We start from the raw sequence: 22792 nt of genomic DNA, 5'->3' as shown, positions 1-22792 counted from the left end.
GATTCATTTGTCATGAATATTATATCTGGAAAGTGATATTTTTACTTGCACTCAAAAACCTCTCAAATAGACTAAAAGAATACATTGTATATGGCTTAGTACCTATTGTATAAGGTTTCCCTTATATTATGCAGATAGATCTGTAGAAAAAACACTGGATTCATTAATTTAGCACTAATAGTGAAACTAAGTAAATTCATAGACTTTGAGGTCCCTTGATTCAAATGCTATGTTGTCAGATTTAAATTAATTCTGCTATTCCAAGTATTCTGCTTTAATTTATTTATTATAATGTCTGGTGTTATGGTAGGTTTCTTGCTTTTTAGTAGGACCTGACGTAATTTCGTATAGGTAACTAATTGGTCACATGCTACAACTAGGCTCAGTTATGTAGAAGTTAGTATTTGAATCAGGGGACCTCTAAGTCTGTAAAATAATTTCCTAAATAAAGGTTGCATTTTAATTCTGATGTTTTTGGCAGGTGGGTGTCAGTCTGGCCCAATCACTGAGCTCCCGTTGTTAATTACTGATGGGAAGAACCCATATTTTATTATGCTCCTAAATAAAAAGCACAGGTTTGGTAACAGGGCCCGACTGGGAACTAAAAGCAGCCCTGATTTTTTTTTCTAAAACAACCCCCAATAATGCGTCGCGCCAGCCTGGAGTGCAGGTATAGAGGTGGAAAAGATAACTTAAAATTGAAAACTATTACATAGTTACATAGTTACAGTTACATAGCTGAAAAGAGACTTGCGTCCATCAAGTTCAGCCTTCCTCACATATGTTTTTGCTATTGATCCAAAAGAAGGCAAAAAACACAGTCTGAAGCGCTTCAAATTTTGCAACAAACTAGGAAAAAATTCCTTCTTGACCCCAAAATAGCAGTCAGGTGTCTCCTTGGATCAAGCAGCTATTACCTCACTCCAATGCCAAAGAAAGCACTCATAGGGCTTCAAAATAAAAAAGAGGGCAGATTTATTTTAAGCAGACGTGCATTTGCATATAATCAAAGTTCCAATCCAACTACCTTGACATAGTAAGGAAAGTTTAGTAATAACACTGAAATGGTGAGTGTATGCTGTACAAATTATGTTAACTTTATTTTGGAGTCCTATGAGTGTACTCTTCACTTTGGCTGATATCATCAATCTTGAAGAGTCTTTTTTGGCACATTGCTGCTAGGTTGCATACCCCTGTAGTAGTGGATAGCATGAAATGCTCTCTGTGGGAGTGTGGCAATATAATCTACATCATATAGCTGAGTTAAAATAGTAACAGTGCGAGCCTAGACTAACTCGCCAACCCAGACACACGCACGGCGTACCTGCTCAGTAACCGACTTACAATAAGCCGCCAGCAACTAACACACCATGTTCACGATGACTACCAACTATGATACGACCACACAAAACCTTAAGATACCAAAACACGACAGGAGGACCCAGTGACACCTAACCAGATGACTACACACAAGACCGTAATGGCGGACCTACCTAGCTCACTAAGCTACTCAGGATTTACCTACCACGTAGCTTCTTATTGTTTATTGTTTATTATTATCGCAACATGTATGTTATGCCAACCTTTCTTCCATACAAAACACTCATGCTGCATGTTCATGACACTTTGATGATAGGCGACCCTAAGGGGTTTTGTTAAATGTTGATATTGTCTTTATTGAGATAACATTTTCATTCTCCATGTAGCGTGAACCAAAATAAAGAATTAAAATAAAAAAAAATAGTAACAGTGGTGGAGAATCTGCAGTTGTCAAGAGAATTACCAGGCATGTACAAATTTCTCATAATCAGTTCATCTGATTGTATTGCATCAATGTATCCTTGTCAGTGTTTCACAAATATTTTGTACAGGAGACTTCTGGATAGGATAGGAGACATGTAGAGGACTAGCTATTGACTCAGGGCTAGGTGTGAGTCACTGCATGCAGTCTCTTCATAGTGATTCTCAGCAGGGTGGCATGCAGCACGCTTGGCACAATATGGGTGGACACAAAGTCTTTGGTTCTGTTTGTTCTATATTGTTACACCATGTTCCTCGAAAAACTACATTGTTCAGCATAATCTCAATACATGAGTACATTGTATCACCTCTTGGAGGAGAGTTATCAAGGCAAAAATATGTGTTATTGTGTAGCTAGGAGCTAAATAAAGAGCAACCACTAAGCAGGGATAGGCAACCTTTGGCACTCCAGAGGTTGTGGACTGCATCTCCTTTAATGCTGGCAAAGCATCATGTGAGGTGTCGTCCAAAACATCTGCAGTGCCGAAGGTTGTCTATGCCTGCCCAATGGAGACCAATAGAATGAGCAGTTTGCACCCGAATTTGTACCCGTTTCCCCCTGATTAATCTCTGCTAACACCTGCCATTAGAGGTAGCAGTGCATGTACACGGGTCTTGCAGAGGATTGCCCTGCCAGTTGTATGAAGTCAGTGGACTCTGATCTCTGGCAGGTTAATGACAGCTCTGGTTTTAGTAAAACCTGCAGTGTGTGTGTTTTCTAAATTCCATTGCAGATTCTCGGATCAGTAATTCGGTTTTTTTTTTTTCTCCTGTGAGGTTAATGTCAGATTCCTTGCTGGTATAACACTGCTTCTGCAAACTGGCATGAAGTACAACACCTAACAAAGCAGGCTAGCCGTGCTAGGAGTAGCAGTCCACACGAGCTGCACTCCTAGCCGATTAGTGGACACCTTACTCTGTAGCCTCTTGCTCTGAAGTGGTTTGAGGAGAGTTACAGTTTTGACATTCTCTGCCTCCTCCCCACTCGGTAAAATGTAACCAACCTCAGGATACATGTAATGATCTGCTGTGGGAAGTATCTTGCCATTCTTCAACTTCTTCCTCAGTAGAAGGACTTCCAGTCAGTGCTCAGTGAGGGTGAGTAATAATGTTTCATGTAAAGGGTGGGCTACTAAATCTTTTAGCAATTTTTATGTGTAACTAGCATATGACTTGTTTCCTGTAGTCACACTTTACAGTTACCCATGAGAATTTAAATGATAAGAGACAAAATGTTTATGCTATCTTCTGCAGTCTGTCTTTGTAAGACACTGTCATTAATTAGGGACTCTAACACCCACCCTAACAATTGGAGTCTGATACTCGACCTCCCCTTAAGTTAAAAAATCTCTAGAATTCACCCATCTAGGTAAATCTTTAGTACCATCTTTAGTACCCAGTTCTCTAACTAGAGTCGGTAGCATTCACCCCTTTTACACAAAGTTCTTCTTTAGTACCCATCTCTCCACCCTTGTGGTCTTTGATCGTTACTCACAGGGACCCAAATGATGTACTTTATATAAGGATAGCAACATATTGCTCATGTATAAAAGTTAATCAGCGATCCATTCTGCAAGTTTTATATAATCAACATTAGATTATTTTTTGCAAAATAGCTTAACATGGCTCTTTAAAAAGAGGATGTCTGGATTGCACTGGAGAAGGCAATGCCACCATGGTAAACAGTTAAATATGGGCATTTGCCTGGGGTATGATCAATATGGTGTGCCTATCCCAAGTATTGGAGATCCAGGCACTTGGGGCAAAAATAAGCCCTGAATCAGGGGTTAAGAAAGACTGCCTTAGCCAGAGATCCTAACATTCACCCATCAAGCTAAGAACAATTGATCATATTCTCCTCTTTTTTATTAAAAATCGATTTCACACTCACTTTGCTAGTTGACTCCAATTACTGACTTTTATATTCTGCAGAGACTTTGGTGGTTATTCCAATTTGCACATTTGCCTTAAAAGAAAAAACTCCAATGTAACCAGCCTCAGGAAACATTTAAGGAAAAGCACTTAAGCTTTTCTAGATTGTAAACTCTTTCAAACAGGGTCCTCATCCACATATTGTTCCTGTAGCATTTTGTATTTATCTTATAGATGATAATAATAATAATGCGTGAAGATATGTCCTCTTTTTGTACAAAAAGGACAGGTTTCAGTAGAAATTTAAATTTTTTATAAATTAACCTTGTTACATCCCTTGGCTGTTAATCAGACAACAGGTTTGGTTACCTCCTGGTAGTTTAGCTCAGTGGAGCTAAACTTAAAAAGACACTCCACTGTCCAAATGGAAAAATAAAAAATCAATAACAATCACTGTTTAGTAGATATAATCCAAATAAAAACATGCATACATTTAATTATGTGTTTTTTCGTTGGAGTTATATCTACAACAGTTTGCAAAAGCTACAGATCTCTTGTCTTCTTTCTTTGCAAGCCCTCCCCTTCTAATCCCGCCCAGACTTTCTATGGCTGTCCAATCACAGACTTCCCAATACAGCTCAATGAGAAGTCATTGTGAGGCAGATACTGTGAGCAATTGACTGTCTCTTGTGGTAAAGGGACACTATAGTCACCTGAACAACTTTAGCTTAATGAAGCAGTTTTGGTGTATAGATCATGCCCCATGCAGCCTCACTGCTCAATCCTCTGCCATTTAAGAGTTAAATCCCTTTGTTTATGAACCCTAGTGACTTGCACAGCCTTCCATAAACACTTCCTGTAAAGAGAGCCCTATTTAGGCTTTCTTTATTGCAAGTTCTGTTTAATTAAGATTTTCTTATCCCCTGCTATGTTAATAGCTTGCTAGACCCTGCAAGAGCCTCCTGTATGTGATTAAAGTTCAATTTAGAGATTGAGATACAATTATTTAAGGTAAAATACATCTGTTTGAAAGTGAAACCAGTTTTTTTTTTCATGCAGGCTCTGTCAATCATAGCTAGGGGAGGCGTGGCTAGGGCTGCATAAACATAAACAAAGTGATTTAACCCCTTAAGGACCGAGGACGGTTCAGGACCGTCATCGTCATTTTTGCATTGCCGACCGATGACGGTCCTGAACCGTCCTAACGGTTTTAGTTACTTATCCGATTGCGGTCGTACCCCCGGCGACGATCGTCGGTGCTCCCGGTGTGGGGAGACTGCCTGCAGCCCAGACAGTCTCCCCATGGCAGATTAGGACCCCTGGGGCCATGTGATCGCTTAACAGAGTGATCACATGGTCACAATAGGTGTCCATGTGTCTGCCTGCAGGGGGACTGTCTGTGCTGACAGGCAGTCTACCTGCAACTGTAAAATTAAAGGAAAAAAAAAAGTTAATGTCAATTAAAAAAAAAAAATGATATATGTGTGTATATATATATGATATATAGACATATATTATATTTATATAATATATGTCTATGTATCATATATATATAATGTCATATCAAGTGTATTTTTATATTAATATGTAAATATATTAATATAAAAATACACTTAGAATTAAATTACACACACACATATATATATATAATATATATAATAACTATATATATTGAATATATACATATATATATATATATATATTATAAAATGCAAATAATAAGTAAATTAAATTAAATAAAAAAAGTTTAAAAATAATAATAATTTTTTTTACAAAATTATATATCTATATGAAATTGTATTCTAACTGTATTTTGATATTAATATATATATATATATATATTTATATCAAAATACACTTAGAATGAAATTGTATATATATCTATGTATATATAAATAAATAAAAATAATACAAAATATACATTTGTCCATATACAAAATTACATAAATAATTATATAAATATACATGTAGACTTCAAATATACAAATATGCATATATATTTAAATTCTACGTGCGTATTTATGTAATATTTTTACATAATTAATTAATTTTATTAATTGCAATTTGAGGGACCTGCCTGCCAACCCAGGCTGAAATTACAGATAATTTAATTTGCTAGCACTGTATTTTACCCTGTAACTTTCTATGATACCCTAAAACCTGTACATGGGGGTTACCGTTTTACTCAGCAGACTTCGCTGAACACAAATATTAGTGATTCAAAACAGTAAAACCTATCACAGCGATGATATTGTCAGTGAAAGTGACTTTTTTCAAATTTTTCACACACAAACAGCACTTTTACTGATGATATAATTGTTGTGATACGTTTTCCTGTTTTGAAACACTAATATTTGTGTTCAGCAACTTCTCCCGAGTTTAACAGTAGCCCCCATGTACAGATTTTATAGCGTTTTTGAAAGTTACAGGGTCAAATATATGGGTCAAATATTTTTACATTGAAAATGGCCAGGTTGGTTACGTTGCGAGCGTATGGTAGCCCAGGAATGAGAATTACCCCCATGATGGCATACCATTTGCAAAAGAAGACAACCCAAGGTATTGCAAATGGGATATGTCCAGTCTTTTTTTAGTAGCCACTTAGTCACAAACACTGGCCAAAATTAGCGTTCAATTTAGTTTTTTACTTTTCTCACACACAAACAAATATGAACGCTAACTTTGGCCAGTGTTCGCGACTAGGTGGCTACTAAAAAAGACTGGACATACCCCATATTGAATACCCTGGGTTGTCTACTTTAAAAAAAATATGTACATGTGGGGTGTTATTCAGAGATTTTTTGACAGATAATAGTGTTACAATGTCACTATTGGTAATTTTGAAAAATTTATGTTTTGAAACCGCAATATCCTACTTGTACCTATAGCCCTATAACTTGCAAAAAAAAGCAAAAAAGCAGGTAAACACTGGGTATTTTAAAACTCAGGACAAAATTTTGAATCTATTTAGCAGTTTTTTTTATTTGCTTTTGTAGATGAGTAAAAGATATTTCAAGTAAAAGTAAAAAAACATGTATTTTTTTCATTTTTTCATCATATTTTTTATTTTTTTTTAAAATAAATTACATGAGATTATATAAATAATGGTATGTAAAGAAAGCCTTTTTTGTCCTGAAAAAAACAACATATAATTTGTATAGGAACAGTAAATGAGAGAGCGGAAAATTACAGCTAAACACAAACACCACAAAAGTGTAAAAAGAGGCCTGGTCGCAAATGTACAACATCACAAAAACAGTCCAGTCCTTAAGGGGTTAACTCCTAAATGACAGTGAATTGAGCAGTGACATTGCAGGGGAATGATCTATACACTAAAACTGCTTTTGTTTAGCTAAAGTAATTTAGGTGACTATAGTGTTCCTTTAAGCTCCACTGAGCTGACTAACCCAGGAAGCAACAGGACCGTTCTGCTTAATTTATAAAAGTCCAATTCCTATTCATATCTGCACTTTTTGTATAATAATAATAATAATAATAATAATAATAATAATAATAAAAGAGGACGCACTCTTCATACATAAAGCATTTCAGCAAGCTAAAGTGCTTTTGTAGTCCAGGGTGTCAATTTAAGAGGAAGGCAATTTTCCAGAGCAGCAATGAAAAAGGTTGAAAAGTCTGCATATAATGGATCTGCAGCGTTGGAAAGCTGTTTTTCCATATACCCTCAATGAAAAAATGCATTATTAAATGAATGTTTTTGTTGGGGGTATATTATTTTTATTATTATTATTATTATTAATTTTGCCATTTACATAGCACCAACAGATTCCGTAGCACTTTACAATATTATGAGAGGGGGGAATGTAACTATAAATAGGACAATTACAAGAAAACTTACAGGAACAATAGGTTGAAGAGGACCCTGCTCAAACGAGCTTACAGTCTATAGGATATAAACAGAATAGGGATTTTTTTGTTAAAAGTTTTTTTATTTTTTTATTTGGGCAGTGTATTGCCTCTTTAATGTGATTTTGCTGTGTTACACTAGCTTACGTATGGTGTTTTAGTTTCTCAACAGACAGAAGTATACTTTAGCGGGAACTAGCCACTTTATTTACACAAGATTGCCTAATTATTGCAACATTCCAAAGATTCCGCAAGTGTTATGATGTCATAATAAATCATGCTACTTTCCTGTGATTTAGGATGTTGTATTTTGAATTGAAAAAACTGAAAGCACTCATTTTAAACAAGATGCTTGAATTACAGACTATATTAACATACATTCCACTGACTCCTATAGGACACCAATTTCCCACTACTGAACAGTACATACTGATTGCAGAGAGGACCCTTTGCTTTTGGTATTTGGTTTCTTTTACTTTAGTTTTCCTTTTCATCATAATTGGGAAGTCTTCTTTATATTCTTAGTGTTATTGAAAATCTCAGTAAATACTCCAATACAAAAGAGTAGGTAATATAAAATTCTAAAATATACTCTAATGCACAAAAACTTGATGTAGTGGGTTTGGTACCGAGATGTTGTCCCTGCACAGTGACAAATGTAAGTATTGCTATTTGTGAGTAACAGCAACGTGTACACAGGACCGGTGCAAGGATATTTGCTGCCCTATTCAAAAGAAAAATGTGCCGCCCACATTGCTCCACACATATGATCTGCCATATGAACTAACGCCAGTGCTGCACACAGTGTGTGTTTACAATAAAAAGCCTGCAGGGTCAGGCTATAGACACCAGAACCACTTCATTAAGCTTCAATGGTTCTGGGGACTACAGAGTCCCTTTAATGTGAGGTAAATTAGAGATTAGTGCCACTAAAAATATACTAGATTTCCTACTTACCACCAGATGAGGACAAGAGGATGATGATGGGCTCAGGCTGCAGTCTGGCTCCACTGGTCTGGTGTAGAACAGACTCTCTGGAGGCTGTTTGTAACTGTGGTAACAAAAGTACATTTTCTTGGGGAACATGAAGCAGCTCCTTTATATGGGGCCCTTTACACAGCTCAAGGTCTGGGCCCCAGGGCCTGACGGTGAGTATGCCCATAAGGCCCACCCATAAGTCCACCTACATGTTCCACCCATGAGTTCGCTCAGAGGGAGTGGAGTGTGTAGGAGATGTGTTATGTGTTTTTGTAGAGGACCTAAAGTGTGTGCTTATGGAATGTAGTGTATAGGGATACTAGTTTGTGTAGGTGATGCAGTGTGTGTGTGTAATGAATGCAGTGTGTATTTGTGTAAGGGATAGAAAGCAGTGTGTGTTTGCGTGTAAGGGATGCAAGGTGTGTTTCTGTGTATGTAAGGGATGCAGTGTGTGTCTCTGTAAGGGGTGCATTGAGTGTGTGTAAGAGATGCATTGTGTATCAGTGTGTGTTTCTGTGTGTGTAAGGGATGCATTGTGTGTTTCTGTGTGTAAGGGATGCAGTGTGTGTGTAAGGGATGCAGTTTGTGTTTCTGTGTATGTGTGCAAGGGGTGCATTGTCTTTGTGTGTAAGGGTTGCATTGTGTGTGTGTGTGTGTGTAATGGATGCATTGTGTGTTTCTCTGTGTGTAAGGGAAGCATGGTGTGTTTCTGTGCGTGTAGGGATGAATTGTGTGTTTCTGTGTATGTATAGAGATGCATTGTGTGCGTGTAGTGTGAAATAAAGCCTTTGTGGGTATTGACCCATTCATTAAGGTCTCCCATAAAAGCTTTTCTATTAAATAGGGTTTAGCGCAAGCTTGTTCCAGTTTTAACCATACTGGTGAATTTAAACGGAAAAGTACTGCCAAAGCATAGGACAACATAGATGCCTGATAATATTTAATAATGTTAGGAATACCCAATCCGCCTTGTAGATATGGAAGCTCTGTAAGCCTAGCTGCCACCCTTGGCGGTTTTTTTTTCCATATGTATGAGTTAAACATAAGTTGAAATTTTTTTAATAAATTTTTTGGCACAGCCATAGGAATAGTTCGAAAAAGATACAATATATGGGGTAAGGCCATCATTTTAATTGTGTGTACACGCCCTAACCAAGATGTCCCCAAAGTCCCCCAATTTTCTAACTGATCTTTTAATTTATGTAATACAGGAATATGATTATGCTTAATTAAAAGAGAGCTCGTTTTAGTAAGTTTTATGCCCAGGTATGTTAGAAAATCTTTGCGCCAATCGAACGAGTAAGTACCTGCTAATTGATTTATCTCCGTTTTAGGTACACCCAACGGTAACGCCTGGGTTTTTTTAACATTATTTTTATAATAGGAGATCATACTAAATCTTTCCAACAGTTTAACTAAATACGGTAATGATTCTTTAGGTTTTGATACAAATAAAAGTGCATCATCAGCAAAAAGAGCTAATTTTTGTTGCCCAACCGGGGTATTTAACCCACATATACCAGCATGTTGTTTTATGTGTCTAATAAAGGGCTCTAAGGTTATTATAAAAATTATTGGGGAAAGTGGGCCCCCCTGGCGTGTTCCATTTGAGATCTCAAATTTAGAGGATATAAAGCCAGTATTCATAACCTTCGCTGATGGTTTTGAGTATAATGCCATAATATTGTTCACAAAGGATTGTGGAAAATTGTATTTCTGGAGGACATGCTCCATATAACCCCAATTCAAACGATCAAACGCTTTTTCAGCGTCCAAAGCAAGCAAAATCCCCTGATAATTATTAATACTTGCCCATTCTATAAGATTAATATAATGTCTTGTATTGTCCTCTACTTGTCTACCTGAAACAAAACCAGCTTGCTCCTCTGAAATAAGCCCCAATAGGATCGGTTTTATTCTAGATGCCAATACTTTAGCATATATTTTTATATCTACATTTAAGAGTGAAATGGGCCTGAGGTTGGCGCATTCTGTTGGTGGTTTACCAGGCTTAGGAAGGGTTACTATAAATGCCTCTAACATTTCCGGCGGTATCGCATTTGGTGTTTTAAAGCTATTAAAAAGCTACTGGTATAAGTTGAATATAAGGATTATAAATTAAATCAAGGTAATAGCAAAGAAAAGTAAAATTGAATTTATTTTGTTTATGTATTTTTATTTTTATTTTATTTAGTTTTATGTTATTGTGTTTTGTGTTGTTTATGGCTTGTGTTGTTTTTTCTGTGTGTGTAAGAAATAAAAAATTAACAATGAAAAAAAAAGCCTTTGTGGGGTAGGATAGTGGCTGAGTCCTACTAGCCCCTTTGTGCTTCTCTTTCCTTCCTTCCTCAGCCTTTCTCCCCTATTGTTCCTTAGAGCTCTAACCTCCTGTCCCCTAGTGCTCTCTCCTGCCCCCCTTTCCCTTAGTGCTCTCCCCTCCTGTTCCTTACTGCTGTATCCTGCCCCACTGACCCTTATTGCTCTCCCCTGCCCACTGTCCCTTAGAGCTCTCCCCTGCCCCCAATCCTTTAGAGCTCTCCCTGCCCCTTAGAGCTCTCGTCTCCCATCCCTTTGAGCTCTCTCCTGTTTGTCATTGGTCTCTTCTCCCCAACCTTATTGGTCTTTCCTCTCTCATGCCCCCTTCCACCCTCCCTAGTGATCTCCATGCCCCCTTTCCCACAGTGCTTTCCCCTCTCATCCCTTAAAGCTCTCTCCTACCCCCGTCCCTTGGTGCTCCCCCCATCCCTTAGAGCTCTCCCCTGCCCCATGTCTTTTAGAGCTCTACCTTCCGTCCCTTAGAGCTCTCCCCTGCTCCTTAGTGTCTCTCCTCCCCCACCCCATTAGTGGTCTCTCCTCTCCCCCTCCCCCTTAGTGGTCTCTCCTCTCCTCCCCGCTCCCTTAGTGGTCCCTCCTCTTCTCCCCCTTTCCATTAATGGTCTCTCCTCTCCCCCCACCCCTAGTGGTCTCTCCTACCCCCTGTCCCTTAGATTTCTCCCCTGCCCCCTGTCCTTTAGAGCTCTACCTTCTGTCCCTTAGAGCTCTCCCCTGCCCCTTAGTGTCTCTCCTCCCCCACCCCATTAGTGGTCTCTCCTCTCCCCCTCCCACTTAGTGGTCTCTCCTCCCCCCCCTTAGTGGTCTCTCCTCTTCTCCCTCTTTCCATTAATGGTCTCTCCTCTCCCCCCACCCCTAGTGGTCTCTCCTCTCCCCCATAGTGGTCTCTCCTCTCCCCCCACCCCTAGTGGTCACTCCTCTCCCCCCACCCTAAATGATCTCTCCTCACCCCCTTCTCCCATTGTGTTCTCTCCTCACCCTCTCCTCCCATTGTGGTCTCTCCTCCACCCCCTCCCTTCCATAGTGGTCTCTCTTCACCCCCCCCTCCCCCATAGTGGTCTCTACTCCAACACCCACCTCCCTTAGTGGTCTCTCCTCCAACACCCACCTCCCTTAATGGTCTCTCCTCCACCCCCTCCCTCACATATTGGTCTCTCCTCCACCCCCCGCCCCCATAGTGGTCTCTCCTCCATCCCCCCTACCTCCCTTAGTGGTCTATCCTCCACCCCCCTCCCTCCCTTAATGGTCTCTCCTCACCCCATTCCCATAGTGGACTCCCCCCCCCCTTCCCATAGTGGTCTCTCCTCCACCCCCCCTCTCTTAGTGGTCTTTCCTCAACCCCTACCTCCCTTAGTGGTCACTCCTCTCCCCCCTTCCCATAGTGGTCTCTCCTCTACCCCCCTCCCTCCCATAGTGGTCTTTCCTCAACCCCTACCTCCCTTAGTGGTCACTCCTCTCCCCCCTTCCCATAGTGGTCTCTCCTCTACCCCCCTCCCTCCCATAGTGGTATCTCCCCCCCCCTTCATGATCTCCCCCATTCTTCTAACCCCCTCCCCTACCCTGTGTAGCGTGGCCAAGCTCCGGTCCAGTTTGTGGTACAGGAGCTACTGTTTCATGGACCCGGCTGGACTGACAGGAAGTGCTCACTGACAGCACTTCCTGTCAGTCCGGCCGGGTACAGGAAACGGATGCTCCTGTACCGCGGACCAGAGCAGAGCTCCCATGGTGGTCTCTCCTCCACCCTTCCCTCCCTCCTATAATGATCTCTCCTCCCCTCCCGCTCATGGTCTACCCCCGTTCTCCTCACCTCCTCCCCTACCCTGTGTAGCATGGTTGAGCTCCAGTCCGGTCCCTGTCCTGTCTCTATAGAGCGCTCAGGCGGCTGCAGCATGAGGGGGGCCGGCGCTTCTCACTTAGGACTGCCTAAGTCGCCTATAAGATGTCCTGCGTGTACATTGTGTATGTTTGTCAGTGAGTGTGCATCTAGACAGCATCTATAGGCACTTCCTAGTAAGTAAAGTGTAAAAAAATCTATAGTCTTCATGTTTGGTGTCATGACACTGAACCCAGTTAAGTCTTCCCATAGAGAAGCACTGTAATGCTTCTCTATGGGAAAAAAAAATCTTATTGGCACAGTGCAGCAGTTGTCATACATGCACAGTAAAGTCCTTGTTGCTTCTCTATGGAAAAGTATTTGATTGGCCAACATTATCTGCCTGGATGATCTCAGACAGAGGAGGAGCAGCGGCGAAATGGTGAAACAGTTAGTTATCTGGATGAAAGTTGAGTATAACTTATTCAACTTTTAAACTTTCTACTGGGGGCCCAGACTCTAAAGTTAGAGTGATCTTTTCAATCATAACATGATGGTTAGTGCACTACCTCAGGGATCTACCCTGGGTCCATCTTTATTTAATCTGTATATAGTGGTACCTCAGTCTATGAATCTAATGCGTTCTCCGGGACTGTTCTTATTGTGAAAAATTTGTAAACCGAAACGCGATTTCCCATAGGAATGAATTGGAAACCAATTAATCTGTCCCGGAGGTCAGAAAAAAGTCAAAATGAGCTGGCATGGAAACCAACCCACAATGCAGAACACACAATAAAAGGCATGCAAACGATGAAGCTCAGCTCCCTACCTTTCCACAGCTTGAGAAATGCACCCAAAAAGTTTGAAAAAGTCCCAAAACCACTGCAAAAAATTTCCAGAATGGCTCCAAAACTCGATGCAAAAGCCGCTCTAACACCTCCTCCATCTCCTCCACGTCCTACCCACAGACTCCAGTATGGGGGAAACTTGCTTTGTATTGTGAAAACAATTTGTAAACTGAGGCATTGTTTTCAATGGATTTTCAATTGAAAACTGAAAATTATGTTAACCGAGGCGTTTGTAAACCGAGGTCCCACTGTATTAATGTATATTAAAATCTTAAAGTACATTTTCACATGATCATTTGTGCATATGCCCAGGATGCTAGATGACAATTAATCCAAGGAGGTTTGGATAAAACAGGGAATTGAACAGACACGTAGAATTGAGATTGGTTATTTTACTTTTTCCAGGCAGTTTATCTCAATGGTGTTAAATTCAAGAGGCAATCAATAGCACAGAGCACCTTCCTTTAACCCCTTAATTACGGATGACGGACTGGATCCGTCATGCGTTAAAATGAACCCCATATCGCAGGGTTAATGCTTCTCCGGTTTGCCTCGGTATTCGAAGCAGACCAGGAGCACCTGATCATGCTGTCCTGTCTCCCTGTACTTCCGCGGTCAGTATGAAGTGCAGGAAGACGGATCAGTGCTGCTGACCTTCTCCCTGTTAAAAAATAAATAAATAAAAGTTAAATCCCACCCATCTTTCCCCTGCTTTAATAAAATTAACCCCTTCCCTGCCAATTGATCACTGACTCCAGTGATCAATTGGCAGGGACTACATTTTACTGTCATCTGATTTTTTTGTTTACCTCTGAGGGTTAACTTTTATTATTTTTTAACCCTCAGGGGTTAAATGTATTTTACTAATTAATTTAAATATTTTAAAATGATATATTTAGCTAGCTGGGGTGGGTGGAAGTTAGTGGGGAATTTGGTGTTAGGCTAGCAAGGGGTTAACGTTAAAAAGTTTTTTTTATAAGTTTGAAAAAGTTAAAAAATCCCTACCCCCTTTACCCAGTCCTAATAAAAATTATCCCCTTCCTTGCCAGTTGATCACTACCTACAGTGATCAAAATACAGATCACAGTACTATACTGTGATCTGATTTATTTATTTTTAACCCCTGAGGGTTAACTTTTATTTATTTTTTTAAACCTCAGGGGTTCAATTTATTTAATTAATTAATTTAAATATTTTAAAATTATATATTTTGCTTACTGCTAGTTAGGGCTTAACGGTAAAAAAAAGTTTATACACATTTTAAAAGTGTAAGAAAGTTTTAAAAAAGTAAAAAAAAAATCATAAGTAAATAAAAAAGTTTCAAAACGAGTTTTAAAAAGTAAACAAAGTTTAAAAAATAAAAAAAATACATTAAAAAAAATGCTTATTACCACTACACCTGGAACAAACTAGCAAAAAAAATTATCCCACGCTAGGGTTCAGAATATGCCTTTTGGGGTGTATTCTTTAATAAATAGTATGTGTTTGTGGTGAAGTTTGATTAACCAACCCGCTAAACTACTCTGAAATGAAACATAGACACAGCGTAAAACTTCAAAGTTAGAAACAAACTGAATGGCTGCGTCTCAAATGTGCCCCTTTAGCATCCACATATACCTGGAAAAGGTACATACAGGGGTATTGCTGTACTCAGACGACACAGCTGTGCAACATATGAAGTATTATACAGTCATAGCAGACATAACGTTTGCAAAATATACTGTGCAAACTCACTTTGTGTGTCTGAAAATTACCACTACACTTGTTACAAGCTAGCTAGTTTGCTTTTTACCACTACACTTGTTACAAGCTAGCAGAAAAATTATCCCCCGCTAAAGGTTCAAAATATGCCTTTTGAAATACCCTGAGATGTCTTCTTTAAGAAATGGTATGCCTTTATGGTGTAGTTGGAATATGTAGCCTGCTCAAGTGCTCCAAAGTGGGACACGGACGCATCAAAACCCTCTTCACGCTTAAAAACCTGAACTTGTCACGTCTCTTTTACAGTACTGTAACTACACAAAATAGTGTCTAGGTCATACATTGGGCATATTGTGTCAGGGCCCCTCTCCCCTTACCTGTCAGCGAGCGGCGTCCTCTCTTCCTGACATGCCGCTCGCATCCTCCTCTCCTCCTCCCAGCGGCAGCATGTGTAACGCTGCACGCTGGGAGCCGGCACAAATATCTGAACGCCGGGGTCACTCACGTGACCCGGCGTTAAAGCTACGGCACAATAATCACGGTGGGAGGTATAGATATTCCCCACGTGTGATTGTTAATTCCGATTGGATGTTATCCAATCAGAGTTAAGCACAGGATTTAAATACTTACCTTTCCTGTCTCTCTGTGCCCTGTTGTGGTCTTTGGTTACCTGTATTGCTGTTTGCTTGTGTTTCTCTCTGGTTACCGATTATTTGGCTTGTTTCTCCGACTCACCTGTATTCTCGATCCCTTTGACCTCGGCTTGTTTCTCGTTTTCCTGTTTTCTGGCTCCCCTTACTCGGCTTGTCTCCTGACTATTATTGGTGTGCTTAACCCGGCCATTCTAAGGACCGGTACTGCACCTTTTCCTCTCTGTGACCTGTTAGCGTGTTAGGTTCCCAGAATCGTGACATATTGTTTTACTCAGAAGATGCAACTGAGCATAATTTGGGGGATTTTATGACAGTGGTACATATCAAGTGTAAGAAATACTCAGCAAAAATACAACATATATGTAAAAATGCAATTTTTTTTCCCCTCACCACAAATGTAAATTGGTGAAAAAATTGTTAAGGCACAATATATGCCATATAAGATACCCTGGCGTGTCTGCTTTATCAAATGAAAAGCCCTTTGTGGGGTTATTTGAACAGTCACACTGTTATATGTGTGTATGCCAAAATAGAGAAAAAACACAATTTTACTCCAATATTTAGCAGAGATTGGCGATGAAATGGCTACGTACAAAGTGTCAAACTAACCTTAGGTAAATAGCCTGTGATGTCTGTAACGGATCGCCTGGCACCCCGACTGGGTACCTCCGTTGAAGGATGCTCCTAGCGTTTCCTGAGGACTCCAAGCACTCTGGCAGACACCACAATCACCGAACCGAAGAAGCATATAAATCCTCTCAAGCATATGAATGCTGTAGACAGTTGAATAGGAAACCATACGAAAAGGTTTACACTCCTAGCAGTCAAACTGGAACAGCATACAATAAATCCTCCCCCAAGAATAAGACGACACTTCACTTTGAGGGTTAAAACAGGAACTCAGTTTTAATTACACACACTCTGCTTTTATGCAATTCGCCCCTGCAAGGGAGACTCCCACATCCAATTAAACATTACCCAATCACACAATGGTTACCTCCCACAGATTCCCTCGCCTTAGCCTGAGAGGTAACCCAATTATAACATACAGTTTAAACATCCATTTTTATAACTCTAAAACTATACATTCAATCTTAATAAAAACCACATATTATTAATCAGCACACTTGAAATATGAACATACTCAAAAATCATGCAAATCCTTCCATTAGTTCAAAAGTTAGTCGGAAGTCCTTTGTGACCGACCGCAGGCACATTTTCATGCCCAAAACAGTTCCACAGATTCAGGCTGTGCGGTCGGTCTATTTCTGCCCTGAAAATAACAAAGTCTTATCCGAAGGCGGCGTTCGAATCGTCGAACGCACTTCGACTTCTGTCGAAGTGTCGAAGTGAAACCGGGGTTGTTTCCGTGGTGTTATATTGTCTACCAAAGGTCTATTTTACACCCAGAAATGACAAAGTCCCGTTCGAAAGTGTGTTCAAATCTTCGAACGGGACTTAGTCTCCAGCCGCAGCTTCGAAGTGTAGGGGAAGGTACAGCTCACCGCGTTCGACTGGATTAAAATGGCCGCCGCCACGTGTTTGACTGTAATGGCGGCCACTTCGACGACTTCGGCACTTCGACTGCATCCGAAGTGCCAGTTTAAAAGTTGTAATACTGCTCCACAGTATTTAAAGGGCCAGGAACAGCATATAAACATCCATTGTGACAAAAATACCCTTCTTACAGGGTTAATACACCCCAGGGCCATAGTCGCAGGGCAGGAGGCTAGCAACCAAGCTTCTCCAGTTCACAGTGGCGAGGTTGGTCCCGTCACAATGTCTACTTTATATAAATATAAACTTTTGTGTGGCAATTTTGTTTTCTGTGATAGCTACTAAACCTACAAGACAAACATACCAACTTCTAAAATTGTTTCACATTTAAATTTTATTTTATTATTCTTTATTTTTGCAGTGCATTTAATGAGTACAAACTGGCTCGAGGTACCCCAACAGCAATCCTCGAGTTGCTTAGGATAAATAACAAGTAGGGTAATCGCTGGACAATACACGTTTTTTTAGTTTATAATAGCAATAACGTTAGTGAGACATTAGAGTAGTATTAGTAGATTGAGTAACAAACATAACATCTAACTTGTCCCCTTACTGATAAAGGATAGGTATTTAGTGAGAATAGTCAGGGTAAGATAAGGGGTACAGGAAAGTATACCACCCCAGACATCCCCAATACATCTGAGTGACAACCCTTAGTAATGGCAGCATAACAGACTTCTTTATCTTCTAGACCTGTCGTTATTAAGTGGGGGTGAGGAGCTTATAAGAAACATATGTGTGGCAAGCAAGAAGTCCGGTTCCCATTAAAGGGAATTTAGTGTCCCAGCTTGCTTGACTTCTCAGGCTCAGCAGGGCTCTCTGCAAATTGTCTTGCTGCTGTCGCTTGTCATTCCTCTTTCTGACCCCGTGTGTTTCCTTCTGCGTGTTGTTGGGGTTTTTGGGCTTCGGGGTTTGCAGGTCGACTAGTATTACCACCTTGCGCCGCTTAGGCCACCTCCGCTGCCTCCGGTATGTTGGGCTCATGGAGTGAGCAGCAGGGCGCTTCGGAGAGTAGCAGGATGATTCTGGAGGTGCCTTGGTGGGCTCAGTTGGTATCAGCTTACTCACCAGCTTCTTCCAGAAGGCTTCAAAGATTGCCTCTAGGCGCCGGTTTATATCCGGCATTTCCCCTCCAGGAGTCTGGAGACTTGTGTTGTCCGCCATCTTGGGTGTTGTTTCACCTCGCACGACGATGTTCACGGCACTGCTGCGGCTCCCAGATGTGGTTTGGGGGCTATCAGGGTGGGGACCGGGATGATCCCTGCCGGTCCAGAGGGGGGGGGGGGGGTAGCAGGGCTCCAGGTACATGTTCAGCACTTCGATCTCGCCAGTCAGGGAATGCGGCCGCCTCTCCCCTCCTCAGCGCTTACCAGGCCTCAGTGGAGCTCGCCGTCTGGAGTGCTTGAGAGGGCTGTTGAAGGTATACCCAGGTCGGGTCTTCAGTTTGTGTAGCTGGAGGTGAGTTGCTTGTTGCCCGGTCTCGGGGAGCTCACCAGAAACACAACCAGTCGCCATGATTGTCAGGCCCCGCCCCCTAAATTTTATTTTAGTCCTTGTATTTTGTGACCTGTAACTTTCAAAATAAGCTGAAATCCTATACATATTATGTACTCTATAAATGAAGACACAAATAAATGTATTTTGAATTACTTTTTCTGAACTGGACATATTATGCACACACTATTATTGCCCAAACTTTCCCACTTTTTGGCATTTTTTTAGAATTGAGAATGAGAATGTATCTATGTATATGTGACATCAAATTAAAGCCCTGTTTGCCTTCTAAAAAACCTGTATATAATATGTGTTGATGCAATAATGACAGAGATGCAAATTGCGTTTGAACACAAACAGCAAAAAATGCAAAAATGGCTTATGTAATAGATCTGCACATATTGATAGCTAATATTTTATATATCCCCAAAGAAAACATGCAAAACAAATTATGACTTTCCTAGGACAAAGTCTTCTAAATTGGTATTTATTTATGGAGTGTTCCCTTAAATGTAAAGTTTCACTGGTTTTCAAGAAGGCAGTATTGACAACTCATTCCACAGTGCTGTACATAGGTACAATTGATACAAGGTAAAATACAAAGGCACAATACATTTGAGACAATACAAAGTGTGACAGACAAATACAGGAGGAGTTGAGGGCCCTATTCCCGTGGGAACTTACAAATTAGATGGATAGGAGGGGTGAGAAACAGAAGGCAGAGACTGCAAAGTTAAGATTGATTTTAATACAGAGTAAGATGACAGCATTTATTGGTTAAATGGTATGCGTCACAGAGCTGATTGGTAGGCTTCCCTGAATAATAATGTCTTTATTGAGTGCTTAAAGCCTGGGGGTCCAACCTTTTGGCTTCCCCGGGCCACATTGATCTAAGATGAATTGTCTTGGATCACACATAAAATATATAATATAATTAATTTATATAATAAAACTTTAAAAGCCTTTTTCTTAACCCTTATTAAAAGGTATTTTTTTTTTTTTATTCTATTGAATTTACACAATCCTTTCTTTGTGGGCTGAGGACATAAAGAAAGAGATAGCTATAATATACGCCTCCATGTCTGTAATAAAATCATGAGTTTACATCATGTAAATAGTAAAAACTGGTAATAAATAAATAGTACAGCTAGATAGAGCTCTAATAATGTAAGCTGTGTGTAATATTAGACTTCCCATTCTTTTATATGCTTGACTCTCTCTCTTCAAAACTGTCAAAGGTATCCAGACTCTCTCTGTATTGGCAGAATGCCAGGAATTTGGCTTTCGATTAGACCCAGTTGGCACACTTTGTCTACCCATTTTCTGATTCAATGGACTTTAAAAGCTCAGATTTCTTTAATCCTTCCCACTGCTGTTATGCCTGCATTCTGTTGCTGCTTTTAATACTCCAGGTCTTGGCAGATTTGCAGCAGGTAAATTACATGTTTCAGTTTATTTTATTAATATTCTGCTGTCTAATGAAATACATTTGAGTCAATTATGGCAACTGAATAACCATACTAACAACGGGGTCTGTACAGAGTTCTAAGGAACAATGAATTGTCAGGTGTGTGGGGTATGGGGGTTTACCTAGCTTGCTGTACTTCATTGGGATTGTAGTTGTTTGTTTTTGTATATTACACAAAGTAGAGGCACTGAATACACTAATAACCCTTGACTGACTAAAAGGTAATATTTTAATACAATAAGATATGACAAATTTGTGGATATCACAACATCTTATGCCACCTAGAAAAATAATTAGAAGATGCTTCTGGTCACAGCATCCACCATCTATGAGCATATAAGGAGAGAAAGGTAAGAATAATAAAGTATAGTCATTTTTTTACAATTTTATTTACTTTTTTTATTGACGCAGTAAGAAATGACAATACAATGTACAATACAGGTTATCATAAATCAGCCCGACATTGCAAATGGATAAAGGAATAAAGATGAAGAAATGACATAATGTACAATGAGTGCTAGCCTCATTTTACTTTTTTTTTCTTAGAAAGCATCAGCACCACACCTACAGACAGCAGAAATATTTACTAAACAAATATCAAACAAGCCCTTACGGCTTATAAAGGAGAATCATGATATCGTGACTCAGCTAAGGTTCAACACTGTCTCCAAATATTTTAACTGAAATAAAATACAAAACAACAATGAAAGAGAGTCTCGAAAGAGGTTTTATTGTAGGAAAGACAGAGTAGGGTGTTAACGACCTGATGAACAAATTGGGCTGTATGCAGGTCACATCAGACAAAAGCAAAATATTAGCCCTTCAGGAGTGCACAGTGGTCAATGCTCAACACTGGTATTGTTCTCTGGCAGTGTAATGACATGTAGAGTTCATATAATCAACAGCAAAATAAAAGCAATAAAAACTATAGCAAATTAAAATAATTGAAACATGCATAAAACACATTCAGGTGGTAGAGGTAGCGAGTCCCAAGGATTGCAGGAATGGGTCCGCATTTGACAGGGTGTTTAGCTTATAAGGCTGACCACCTTGTTCAACTAGAAGAGCCAGTATTGACACACACTTGTACCGAACATCAGAAGCTCGTAGCTGAGAGGTCACCTCTTTTAAAGATGCACACCGGGGGGGCCGGAGTCTGACCGCCAAGCGAAGCAGACGCGGGCGCCATGAGCTCCTGCTCGACGGGCATTAAACGGGGACAAAAAGACATCAACGACAATGGCAGACACAATTGGATGCACTACCCATGCTGGGGAGGCACCACTGAAGCGGCAGACACAACCCCGAGGCCCGTCGGCCAAGGGGGCGCTGGACACCATATGCGGCCTACTCGTGCCGAAGCTAGGGCGGGAAAGCCGCTCGCCCTTGCCCAGACAAAACCAGGCACACACACCAGCACACTACCCCCCCCCCCCCTTTTGACCGGCGGGGGTCATCCCGGTCCACACGGGAAAGCCACACCACAGCGGACGGCAATCTCACAGGCCTCACTTCCCGCGAGGAAAACGTGCCGCCAGGACCCTACCAAGATGGCGGCTCGGCGGCAACCTGATCCAAGACCCTCACACAAACCCAGACCAATGACAAGGCCCCTGGAGGCTTTTGACGAACATTGCAGGAGCTTCTGGACTCTGCTCTGTCGCGGTGGGCTCACCCTCAGGCAAGCGGTGAAAACGGTGGCCCCCTGGATCCGCCCTGCGACCCGGTGCCGACACTATGGGGCCCTACCACGTGCTCCAAGAGCATACGCCCGGCGATGTAACTGCCAGCATCTGCTTGGGCGGACGGGTAAGCTGACTCAAAGCACCCGACATGCTTACACCCCGACGGCCCCTGAGAACCTCGGCCAGCAAGACGCCGCCCCGCATATGGGACCATACAAAGCCTACCATGACGCTGACCTAGACACGGAGAGACTGCACACCGGCGGGCGGGACCGACAGAGAACCCAGCCACGACCCGCCAGGGAGAGAATCCCGAGGAGGCACCTACCATGCCGCGCAGGCAAATCCAGCACGCACCAGCAACTGCATGAACTGTCCGCACATGGAGGCTTACTGCCCAGCAGGGGGATAGGCTGACGGATCGCTTAACGGGGCTGGCATACCAGGCTACCTGCCACTACAGATAGCTCTTCACTACAAGTGATGCATGGCTGTGTTACCCGTTTATCTCTGCCACCTGTTGAAATGTACATGTTTTTGCTAACTCGAGTTCTGTGTGTTATATTAATTTAGACCTACTGATAGTATTTACAACGCAGTCCTCTCACCTATGCACAATTAAGGCTAACAGGGCTGTCGTTTTTAGCGTAGTTTAGCGTGTTTAAAATCTCTTATTTCAAAAATCTCTAGCGAAACGAACAGATTGATGCAAGCGCTTATGTTTA

General features: G+C 41.0%; 1 protein-coding gene across 1 annotated transcript in view; it reads left to right on the top strand.

Moving 5' to 3' along the window:
• The first annotated feature begins 2747 nt into the window (after window positions 1–2747).
• The window catches only part of GGT1 (gamma-glutamyltransferase 1), a 111867-nt gene continuing 91822 nt past the window's right edge, over window positions 2748–22792 (top strand). The window contains exon 1 of the mRNA XM_063454516.1: window positions 2748–2898. The gene's annotated coding sequence lies outside the window, so the exon portion shown is untranslated. The remainder of the gene's footprint in view (window positions 2899–22792) is intronic.

This window comes from Pelobates fuscus, chromosome 5, assembly GCF_036172605.1.
Source record: "Pelobates fuscus isolate aPelFus1 chromosome 5, aPelFus1.pri, whole genome shotgun sequence".
Lineage (NCBI taxonomy): Eukaryota > Metazoa > Chordata > Amphibia > Anura > Pelobatidae > Pelobates > Pelobates fuscus.
The sequence above is the reverse complement of the archived record's forward strand: the minus strand, read 5'-3'. Positions and strand labels throughout refer to the sequence as shown.